The following is a 12,182-nucleotide window of genomic DNA, read 5'->3' as shown; positions in this document are numbered from 1 at the left end:
AAATATGTGGAACTACGAAAACGCTGCATCTTGGTCCACTCCTTCTAACAGCCGTGACAGAATCACCCACCAAAGAAGGACCAAGCAGCGTGGTAAGGAGCAGCAGAAGTATCTGGAGGAATGGACTTGGGAGGAGATTTTGGATGGTAAAGGACCCTGGAGGCAGGCTGGGGAGTATTGTCGTCCGAGGGAGGAAATCGAAGCAGCGAAAGAGGAGCGACGATACTACGAGGCTCTATATGCACCAAAAGGCAAGGCTGAGAGGCAGCACCAACAATTCTTTAGGGGGGGGCACAAGGGGAGTTGGGCAGAGTCAGGATAGAGTCCTGAGACAACTTCCCGTGCTTACTGCGGGGAGCAAGTGATGGAGCAGACACTGTATTTTGCGGTGAAGCGCACTGTGTCGGCACCCCGCAGTTATCGAGCGGAGTTGAGCATCCAGCCAGGGCGGGTTATGCAAGCCGTGCGCTCCAGACCTCCAGTGTGCCTCCAAGACCCAGTGTACCCTGTGCCTGCTCCGCGCACTCTTCCTCCAGTGCGCCACCATAGCCCAGTACGTCCTGTTCCTGCTCCCCGCACCAGCCCGAAGGTGCGTGTTACTAGCCTGGCGCCTCCTATGCCAGTCCCACGTAGCAGACCTTCAGTGCGCCTCCAAGGCCCAGTGTTCCCTGTGCCTGCTCCGCTCACTCTTCCTCCAGTACGCCTTCATAGCCCGGTAAGGCCGGTGCCTGCTTTGAGCACGCGGTCCGCAGTGCATCTCCCCAGTCTGGTGAGACCAGTTCCAGCGCCCCGTAGGAAGCCTCTAGTGATGGTCAATGGTCCGACGTCTCCAGCGATAATCCATGGCACGAAGCCTCCAGTGATGATCCATGGCCCGGAGCCTGTAGTGTTAATCCATGGCACGAAGCCTCCAGTGATAATCCATGGCCCGGAGCCTCCAGTGATGATCCATGGCACAAAGCCTCCAGTGATTATCCATGACGCGGAACCAGTAGTGATGATCCATGGCACGGAGCCTGCAGTGAAGGTCCCCAGTCCGGAACCTACAGAGACGCTCTTCAGTCCGGTGCCTCCAGCGACGCTCTTCAGTCCGGAGCCTCCAGGAATGCCTCCCAGTCAGGAGCCTCCAGCGACGCCTCCCAGTCTGGAGCCTCCAGCGACGCCTCCCAGTCCGGAGCCCGGTCCGACGCATCCGGCGAGGATCCATGGTCTGGTTCCTCCGAACATACAGAAGCGGGGGGGATCAGCGGGCAGAGCGGGTACCACGCCCGGAACCAAAGCCGCCGCCATAGACAATTGTCACCCACCCTACCCTCCCTTTGTGTTGTGTTGTTTTTTTAGGCGCGGTCAGAGTCTGCACCTTTGGGGGGGGGGGGGGGGGGGGGGGTACTGTCACGTCCTGACCATAGTGAGTGGTTATTTTCTATGGTAGAGTGGTCAGGGCGTGACAGGGGGTGTTTGTCTGTTTTTGTATGTCTATGTTCAGTTTCTAGTTTTGCATTTCTATGTTGGTGTTGTTTGGCATGACCTCCAATTAGAGGTAGCAGGTTGTCGTTGACTCTAATTGGAGGTCCTATTTAAGTTGATGTTTGTCGCACATGTGTTTGTGGGTGATTATTCGTTGTGAGTGTATTTGTTCCTCCTGCGTGACAGGTTGTTGTTTTGTGTATATTTTGAAGTGTTTAATTGTTGCATTCGGTTTCACTGGTTAAATAAATATGTGGAACTACGAAAACGCTGCATCTTGGTCCACTCCTTCTAACAGCCGTGACACACGTCAAATAGTGCAGACAAAATAACAACAGTAGCTGCTTTTCTTAAGCTGTTTTCTAGTGACATTTATTTTGATACATCCATAACAATGAGCTACTGAGGCACGATTTCACGTGGCATTGAAAATGTGCTCCCTCGTTAGGACACTGTTGTTCAGAGGAGCTAGCCAACAACACAGCTAACACAATCACTTCAAACTTGTAACGATGTGCGCTTAGAGTCGGGAAGCAAGTTCAGGGAGTGAGTGTTTTAATAACCACAACATAATACAAACTAAGAAACATGGACAACGCACAGACATGACACAGGAACAGAAACAATAACATCTGGGGAAGTTAACAAAGGGAGGGACATATATAGGGAAGGTAATCAGGGGAGTGATGGAGTCAAGGTGAGTGATGACGCGCAGGTGCGCATAACAATGGTGACAGGTGTGTGCCATCATGAGCAGCCTGGTGACCTAGACCTTTCTTTGTATATATCCATACAAATTATGCCAGCTGTTTCAACTGACTGAGAAAAGCTGCCTGCCTCTCTCATCCTGACTCCCATCCCTCACATTTATTTTTTATTTAACTAGGCAAGTCAGTTAAAAACACATTTTTATTTACAATGACGCCCTAGGAACAGTAGGTTAACTGCCTTGTTCAGGGGAAGAACAACATTGGAGATTGAATTTGAATATTGAAACAATATAAAAAGATATAAAACATTCTTTCAATTGTAAACAAAATAACTAATTTCTGCGCTAAACCTTTATATTGGCCAACAAAAACATAGAAAGTGTATGTATAGACTATGAGAGGTATAAATAAACCCAGGTCTATATGCCTGTGTTCCTGTGTGGGTATGTTTTGTGTGTATAATGTCCTGCAGTTCTGTGCAGGGATGTGTCCGATCCTCCCTTTTGGGTTTGTGTGTGTGTGTGTGTGTGTGTGTGTGTGTGTGTGTGTGTGTGTGTGTGTGTGTGTGTGTGTGTGTGTGTGTGTGTGTGTGTGTGTGTGTGTGTGTGTGTGTGTGTGTGTGTGTGTGCGTGGCGTGTGTGTGTGAGGGGTGGTCTCAGTCTCAGCCCAGCCTTGGCTCAGCCAGTCAGTGGTAATTGTATCCAGGCATGTTTGGGGTTGGTTCCCTGAGTTACTACTGTTCGCCTGTGATTTACAAGACTGTGTGAGATATGGAAACCTCTCACGCAACTCCAGATATGGACTGAGAGGAAACACATTGAGCAATGGCCCCTTACAAACACACAAACCAAAACACACACGTCATGCACATGCATGCATGCGAACACACACACACACACACACACACACACACACACACACACACACACACACACACACACACACAAACAAACACTGTGGGGAGGAGTTGGGAGAAGCATGCTATTCCTCCATTTGCTCATATCTGTTTACAGTGTTTTCATCTCTCCAGCTGGCATCTTCTGGTGGTGAGAATGTCTGCTGGGGCCGTAATGGGAAAAGCATGCTGAGAAACCTGTGTTCCAAATGGCCCCCTATTCCCCTACATAGTGCACTACTTTAGACCAGGGCCCATTGGGGTCCATACTGATAATTATAGAGGGCCAACTGCCTGCAACCCACTCTGAAATTAAAATCACTTTCATATTTGAGAGCTTTTTTTGCAATAAACATATTTTTTTTACTATTTATTTGTAATTTCACGGAAACTGAAACGTAATCTTTATTTGCTGAATCTCAATGTTGTTGAGTTGTTGTGTGAGTATAGATGTTGTTACTGCCATGACTGTTGTTGAGTTGTTGTGTGAGTATAGATGTTGTTACTGCCATGACTGTTGTTGAGTTGTTCTGTGACTATAGATGTTGTTACTGCCATGACTGTTGTTGAGTTGTTGTGTGAGTATAGATGTTGTTACTGCCATGACTGTTGTTGAGTTGTTGTGTGAGTATAGATGTTGTTACTGCCATGACTGTTGTTGAGTTGTTGTGTGAGTATAGATGTTGTTACTGCCATGACTGTTGTTGAGTTGTTGTGTGACTATAGATGTTGTTACTGCCATGACTGTTGTTGAGTTGTTGTGTGACTATAGATGTTGTTACTGCCATGACTGTTGTTGAGTTGTTGTGTGAGTATAGATGTTGTTACTGCCATGACTGTTGTTGAGTTGTTGTGTGAGTATAGATGTTGTTACTGCCATGACTGTTGTTGAGCTGTTGTGTGAGTATAGATGTTGTTACTGCCATGACTGTTGTTGAGTTGTTGTGTGAGTGTAGATGTTGTTACTGCCATGACTGTTGTTGAGTTGTTGTGTGAGTATAGATGTTGTTACTGCCATGACTGTTGTTGAGTTTTTGTGTGAGTATAGATGTTGTTACTGCCATGACTGTTGTTGAGTTGTTGTGTGAGTATAGATGTTGTTACTGCCATGACTGTTGTTGAGTTGTTGTGTGAGTATAGATGTTGTTACTGCCATGACTGTTGTTGAGTTGTTGTGTGAGTATAGATGTTGTTACTGCCATGACTGTTGTTGAGTTGTTGTGTGAGTATAGATGTTGTTACTGCCATGACTGTTGTTGAGTTGTTGTGTGACTATAGATGTTGTTACTGCCATGACTGTTGTTGAGTTGTTGTGTGAGTATTGATGTTGTTACTGCCATGACTGTTGTTGAGTTGTTGTGTGAGTATAGATGTTGTTACTGCCATGACTGTTGTTGAGTTGTTGTGTGAGTATAGATGTTGTTACTGCCATGACTGTTGTTGAGTTGTTGTGTGAGTATAGATGTTGTTACTGCCATGACTGTTGTTGAGTTGTTGTGTGAGTATAGATGTTGTTACTGCCATGACTGTTGTTGAGATGTTGTGTGACTATTGATGTTGTTACTGCCATGACTGTTGTTGAGTTGTTGAGTTGTTGTGTGAGTGTAGATGTTGTTACTGCCATGACTGTTGTTGAGTTGTTGTGTGAGTGTAGATGTTGTTACTGCCATGACTGTTGTTGAGTTGTTGTGTGAGTATAGATGTTGTTACTGCCATGACTGTTGTTGAGTTGTTGTGTGAGTATAGATGTTGTTACTGCCATGACTGTTGTTGAGTTGTTGTGTGAGTATAGATGTTGTTACTGCCATGACTGTTGTTGAGTTGTTGTGTGAGTATAGATGTTGTTACTGCCATGACAGTTGTTGAGTTGTTGTGTGAGTATAGATGTTGTTACTGCCATGACTGTTGTTGAGTTGTTGTGTGAGTGTAGATGTTGTTACTGCCATGACTGTTGTTGAGTTGTTGTGTGAGTGTAGATGTTGTTACTGCCATGACTGTTGTTGAGTTGTTGTGTGAGTGTAGATGTTGTTACTGCCATGACTGTTGTTGAGTTGTTGTGTGAGTGTAGATGTTGTTACTGCCATGACTGTTGTTGAGTTGTTGTGTGAGTATAGATGTTGTTACTGCCATGACTGTTGTTGAGTTGTTGTGTGAGTGTAGATGTTGTTACTGCCATGACTGTTGTTGAGTTGTTGTGTGAGTATAGATGTTGTTACTGCCATGACTGTTGTTGAGTTGTTGTGTGAGTATAGATGTTGTTACTGCCATGACTGTTGTTGAGTTGTTGTGTGAGTATAGATGTTGTTACTGCCATGACTGTTGTTGAGTTGTTGTGTGAGTGTAGATGTTGTTACTGCCATGACTGTTGTTGAGTTGTTGTGTGAGTATAGATGTTGTTACTGCCATGACTGTTGTTGAGTTGTTGTGTGAGTATAGATGTTGTTACTGCCATGACTGTTGTTGAGTTGTTGTGTGAGTATAGATGTTGTTACTGCCATGACTGTTGTTGAGTTGTTGTGTGACTATAGATGTTGTTACTGCCATGACTGTTGTTGAGTTGTTGTGTGAGTATAGATGTTGTTACTGCCATGACTGTTGTTGAGTTGTTGTGTGACTATAGATGTTGTTACTGCCATGACTGTTGTTGAGTTGTTGTGTGAGTATAGATGTTGTTACTGCCATGACTGTTGTTGAGTTGTTGTGTGAGTATAGATGTTGTTACTGCCATGACTGTTGTTGAGTTGTTGTGTGAGTATAGATGTTGTTACTGCCATGACTGTTGTTGAGTTGTTGTGTGAGTATAGATGTTGTTACTGCCATGACTGTTGTTGAGTTGTTGTGTGAGTATAGATGTTGTTACTGCCATGACTGTTGTTGAGTTGTTGTGTGAGTATAGATGTTGTTACTGCCATGACTGTTGTTGAGTTGTTGTGTGAGTATAGATGTTGTTACTGCCATGACTGTTGTTGAGTTGTTGTGTGAGTATAGATGTTGTTACTGCCATGACTGTTGTTGAGTTGTTGTGTGAGTATAGATGTTGTTACTGCCATGACTGTTGTTGAGTTGTTGTGTGAGTATAGATGTTGTTACTGCCATGACTGTTGTTGAGTTGTTGTGTGAGTATAGATGTTGTTACTGCCATGACTGTTGTTGAGTTGTTGTGTGAGTATAGATGTTGTTACTGCCATGACTGTTGTTGAGTTGTTGTGTGAGTATAGATGTTGTTACTGCCATGACTGTTGTTGAGTTGTTGTGTGAGTGTAGATGTTGTTACTGCCATGACTGTTGTTGAGTTGTTGTGTGAGTTTAGATGTTGTTACTGCCATGACTGTTGTTGAGTTGTTGTGTGAGTATAGATGTTGTTACTGCCATGACTGTTGTTGAGTTGTTGTGTGAGTGTAGATGTTGTTACTGCCACGACTGTTGTTGTTGAGTTGTTGTGTGAGTGTAGATGTTGTTACTGCCACGACTGTTGTTGTTGAGTTGTTGTTGTTGTGCTCATGTAACTAATTCTATACAACACGTTTCATGTTGTTTATCCATGTGGTTCGGTGCTTTTGTAGTTATTCTGATGACAGTGACACACCTAGTCTTGTATAAAACACAAATCACACACACCTTGCCTTATGAAACAGGAGGTGAGAGACACAATCGATTACTAAAGTTATTTCCTCTGGCCTGCAGACAGCCTCCCCGCGTGCCTCTACCTCCACAGAATCCTTTCTAACCTCAGATCTGTCCTCTCTCTCTCTCTCTCTCTCTCTCACACGCACACACACACACACACCTCTTCTCTCTCACAGAGCTTCCCCTCTCTCAGGTAGGCTGGACGTTTCAGTTCTGAGAACTGTTTTAATGAAACACTTAGAGGGTCTAACCTCTGATCCTAACAGACACTCACACTCTGAGGCCAGGGGAGGGAGGAAGGAGGGCATGCACACACACACACACACACACACACACACACACACACACACACACACACACACACACACACACACACACACACACACACACACACACACACACACACACACACACACACACACACACACACACACACACACACACACACACATAGCCAAACCAGTCCATCAGGCAGCCAGAATAGAGCTCATCAATCATAACTATATTTATCAACAGGAGGATGTTAGAGATTACTCAAATCAACATTTAAATACCAGCGTGGTTTGGGCTGTGTGTGTGTGTGCATGTGCGTGTGCGTGTGTGGGTGTTTTGGGCTGTGTGTGTGTGTGCATGTGCGTGTGCGTGTGTGGGTGGTTTGGGCTGTGTGTGTGTGCATGTGCGTGTGAGGGTGGTTTGGGCTGCGAAGTTGAAAGCAGATGATGTAAACTACTTGTTTTGCTCCATAGTTTTGATAATTGGTTGTCGGTCATAGGACTTCTGAGGTGTGTGTGTGTGTGTGTTCTAGGGATCCTGAAACAGAAACACTGGGGAGTATAAACTTCTGACAAAGCACAGTTATTGATATCTCACGGGGCAGTCAACACATCACATGGTGAGAACCAGAGGAGAATGTCACAGCTTCTCAGAACCAGAGGAGAATGTCACAGCTTCTCAGAACCACAGGAGAATGTCACAGCTTCTCAGAACCACAGGAGAATGTCACAGCTTCTCAGAACCAGAGGAGAATGTCACAGCTTCTCAGAACCACAGGAGAATGTCACAGCTTCTCAGAACCACAGGAGAATGTCACAGCTTCTCAGAACCACAGGAGAATGTCACAGCTTCTCAGAACCACAGGAGAATGTCACAACTTCTCAGAACCACAGGAGAATGTCACAGCTTCTCAGAACCACAGGAGAATGTCACAGCTTCTCAGAACCAGAGGAGAATGTCACAGCTTCTCAGAACCAGAGGAGAATGTCACAGCTTCTCAGAACCAGAGGAGAATGTCACAGCTTCTCAGAACCACAGGAGAATGTCACAGCTTCTCAGAACCAGAGGAGAATGTCACAGCTTCTCAGAACCAGAGGAGAATGTCACAGCTTCTCAGAACCAGAGGATAACGTCACAGCTTCTCAGAACCAGAGGAGAATGTCACAGCTTCTCAGAACCAGAGGATAACGTCACAGCTTCTCAGAACCAGAGGAGAATGTCACAGCTTCCCAGAACCAGAGGAGAATGTCACAGCTTCTCAGAACCACGGAGAATCTCACAGCTTCTCAGAACCAGAGGAGAATGTCACAGCTTCTCAGAACCACAGGAGAATGTCACAGCTTCTCAGAACCACAGGAGAATGTCACAGCTTCTCAGAACCAGAGGAGAATGTCACAGCTTCTCAGAACCACAGGAGAATGTCACAGCTTCTCAGAACCACAGGAGAATGTCATAGCTTCTCAGAACCAGATGAGAATGTCACAGCTTCTCAGAACCAGAGGAGAATGGCATAGCTTCTCAGAACCAGAGGAGAATATCACAGCTTCTCAGAACCAGAGGAGAATGTCACAGCTTCTCAGAACCAGAGGAGAATGTCACAGCTTCTCAGAACCAGAGGAGAATGTCACAGCTTCTCAGAACCAGAGGAGAATGTCACAGCTTCTCAGAACCAGAGGTGAATGTCACAGCTTCTCAGAATCAGAGGAGAATGTCACAGCTTCTCAGAATCAGAGGATAACGTCACAGCTTCTCAGAACCAGAGGAGAATGTCACAGCTTCTCAGAACCAGAGGAGAATGGCATAGCTTCTCAGAAACAGGAAAGAGATGAACGTGGAAAGAACTCAAATTCTAAAAAAAATACTTTTCACAAGTCATTGTTGGGACTAGAAGGTTCTATCTGCATTTTAGTCAGAATGTAGTTATTGACATAGCCTTGTTCTGTTCAATGTTCTCTACCTGTATAGAACATTAAATACCCCCATTTCATGTTAAGTTCAAAATAATACAATATCAAAATTGCTGACACCATTCAAACCAATGAGGATTCGGAACTTTAAAGCCAGTTATCTCAGAATCATCTTTTTGCAGATAGAACCTTACAGTCCCAAGCTCTAGCATTGTATTTTTTTATAACTTTTTTTGTTTGCTGTATGTATCATTCATTTTACTGTAGATTTGTTTTCTTCTTCTGACACACACACACACACACACACACACACACACACACACACACACACACACACACACACACACACACACACACACACACACACACACACACACTCTCTTCTCTGGTGTGCTGTGAGTCTCTGAGAGGTAATATGTTTCTGTGATGAGCCTTCATGACTTCACTCAGGCAGGACATGAGCCTGTCATAAAACACACTGGCCCTGCTCTGGCCCGACACACACACACACACTGTTTCAAGTAAGCGTCTGAGAAAGGGAGATCAGACTGAAGGGAAAAAATCACAGTGTGATTTAGATAGTGAAGTGTGAAGATTGGCATTTAAATAATCTGGGTGAATTTCAATGAAAACAAATGTAAAATATATATTAATGTAGCACAAAACACTGACATCATGTTCTGTAGATCTGAGTGGCATAAAGAGAAAGAGAGAGAGAGAGGGAGAGAGAGAGAGACACTGTGCTGAAAGTTGCAGTGTCATTGTCCAGCTGTCTTTTGGTTTTCTGGAGAAACAGAAGGTTGGTTTGTATTCTTCACCTCCTCTGACTCCTCTTTCCTCTCTTTCCCCTCTCCCTTCTGCAGACGCTGGCGGTACGGGGGGTGGTTCTGAACACACACAGACAGACGGAAGGTTCTGTATCACGTAGAGTCTGTACTGTTTGTGTTCTCCAAACCCTTGAAGTTTAATTTATGTGACAAAAGTTGGTTAGAGTACAGATATTATATAACTATACAGTGGAGAGTTCAGCTACCCATTTATTCATGATTCCCTCGCTGGCGATCTTCACCTCCATTCGGTCACTGAAAATCTCTTTCTTCATCCTGGACACACAAGAAAAGGAAACACAGGAAAGGTTAAAGCGGCAGTTCAGTTCTAAATCAATATTTGTCAAAGTGACTAAAACATCAGTGAGGACAATGTGTTAGTTTCCTACCTGTTGAGTTCCATGTTGTGGATGAGTCGATCTCTGTGGATGTCAGCTATCTCCTTTTTCGTCTGCTGGCAGAACCTACAGGGATGGATATGGAGTAGAGGAGAGCTGTCAGACATCTTATACTGTAATGGTCATGTAATATTATTGGGGAAGCTATCTATGTCTTGCTTATGTTGTATTTCTGCGCCTGTGTGTGTGTGTGTGTGTGTGTGTGTGTGTGTGTGTGTGTGTGTGTGTGTGTGTGTGTGTGTGTGTGTGTGTGTGTGTGTGTGTGTGTGTGTGTGTGTGTGTGTGTGTGTGTGTGTGTGTGTGTGTGTGTGTGTGTATTTTACGTGTTGTATTCCTGTTGCCTTTTGTGGCTCCTCTCCTCCACATCAGTCAGCACCTCTTGATAGGTGGGTTTGGAAGGAGTTACACCACAGACAGTCAAGGAATACGACAACTGTCACCTTCTTATGACAAACTACACTACATGACCAAAAGTATGTGGACACCTGCTCGTCAAACATCTCATTCCAAAATCATGGGCATTAATATGGAGCTGGTCCCCCCCTTTGCTGCTATAACAGCCGCCGCTCTTCTGGGGAGGCTTTCCACTAGATGTTGGAACATTTCTGCGGGGACTTGCTTCATTCAGCCACAAGAGCATTAGTGAAATCGGGCACTGTTGGGCGATTAGGTCTGGCCCGCAGTCGGCGTTCCAATTCATCCCAAAGGTGTTCGATGGGGTTGAGGTCGGGGCTCTGTGCAGGCCAGTCAAGTTCTTCCGCACCGATCTCGACAAACCATTTCTGTATGGACCTCGCTTGTGCACGGGGGCATTGTCATGCTGAAACAGGAAAGGGCCTTCCTCAAACTGTTGCCACAAAGTTGGAAACACAGAATCGTCTAGAATGTCATTGTATGCTGTAGCGTTAAGATTTTCCTTCACTGGATCTAAGGGGCCCAGCCCAAACCCTAAAAAACAGCCCCAGACCACTATTCCTCCTCCACCAAACTTTACAGTTGCCACTATGCATTGGGCAGGTAGCGTTCTCCTGGCATCTGCCAAACCCATTGCGCATGGTGATCTTTGGCTTGTGTGCGGCTGCTCGGCCATGGAAACCCAGGACAGACGATTTTTAGCACTAGATGGTCCCGTTCAGTTGACCAGGGCAGCTCGAGCAGGGCAGAAATTTGACAAACTGACTTGTTGGAAAGGTGGCATCCTATGACAGTGCCACGTTGAAAGCCACTGAGCTCTTCAGTAAGGCCTTTTGACTGCCAATGTTTGTCTATGGAGATTGCATGGCTGTGTGCTCGATTTTATACACATGTCAGCAACGGGTGTGGCTGAAATAGTTAAATGCACTAATTTGAAGGGGTGTCCACATAATTTTGAATATATAGTGTTTCTCTATCTAACTTCTGTTATGTTACATTTCAGATCCTACACATTCCCAAACTATCATTATCTCAGAGTTTTACAGTCAGAATATGGAGAGAAAAAGCCGATGGGATTAGTTAACTTTGAACTCTATACCCCCTGTACTCAGCCCTCCCCTCTTCTCCTGTGCCAGGTTCATTAAGTGGTTCATTAACTCCAGTAAAGTACAGTCCCACATAATCCATGCATGTTTTATTAGCATGTTTAAGAGTATGTTTTTACATGTTGTTCTCAGCATAAATACAGTGTGCCAGCTGTGTGCAAAACAACGTGTGTGTGTCTGTCTGTGTCTGTTTGTGTCTTTATGTGTGTGTGTGTGTGTGTGTGTGTGTGTGTGTGTGTGTGTGTGTGTGTGTGTGTGTGTGTGTGTGTGTGTGTGTGTGTGTGTGTGTGTGTGTGTGTGTGTGTGTGTGTGTGTGTGTGTGTGTGTGTGTGTGCCGCCAGGGATTTTGGGCCCCATGAAAATATATCACATTGGGCCCCACCACCACAGGCCACACCAACCCTGCCAATTGCTGTAACCACACACCTCCAGAACCCAATCGACCCAGTCAAAGCTTTATACAACTCTATCTTTGCAGGCTTGCAACTCTCTTGTAGTCCAATATTTACTGTATGATATTTACTGACAGTGAGCTGTGAAAATATAACACTGTGCAGA

General features: G+C 45.0%; 1 long non-coding RNA gene across 1 annotated transcript; it reads right to left on the bottom strand.

The window, feature by feature from the left end:
- Positions 1–1,880: 1,880 nt before the first annotated feature.
- Positions 1,881–11,860, bottom strand: LOC106593933 (uncharacterized). Its single transcript, XR_006757557.2, has 4 exons — positions 10,428–11,860; positions 10,096–10,170; positions 9,913–9,982; positions 1,881–9,766 (listed from the first exon to the last, which is right to left on the bottom strand). It is a non-coding gene; the product is annotated as an uncharacterized LOC106593933 (long non-coding RNA).
- Between the last annotated feature and the right edge of the window lie 322 nt (positions 11,861–12,182).

Source organism: Salmo salar, chromosome 11, assembly GCF_965601325.2.
Source record: "Salmo salar chromosome 11, fSalSal1, whole genome shotgun sequence".
NCBI lineage: Eukaryota > Metazoa > Chordata > Actinopteri > Salmoniformes > Salmonidae > Salmo > Salmo salar.
The sequence above is the reverse complement of the archived record's forward strand: the minus strand, read 5'-3'. Positions and strand labels throughout refer to the sequence as shown.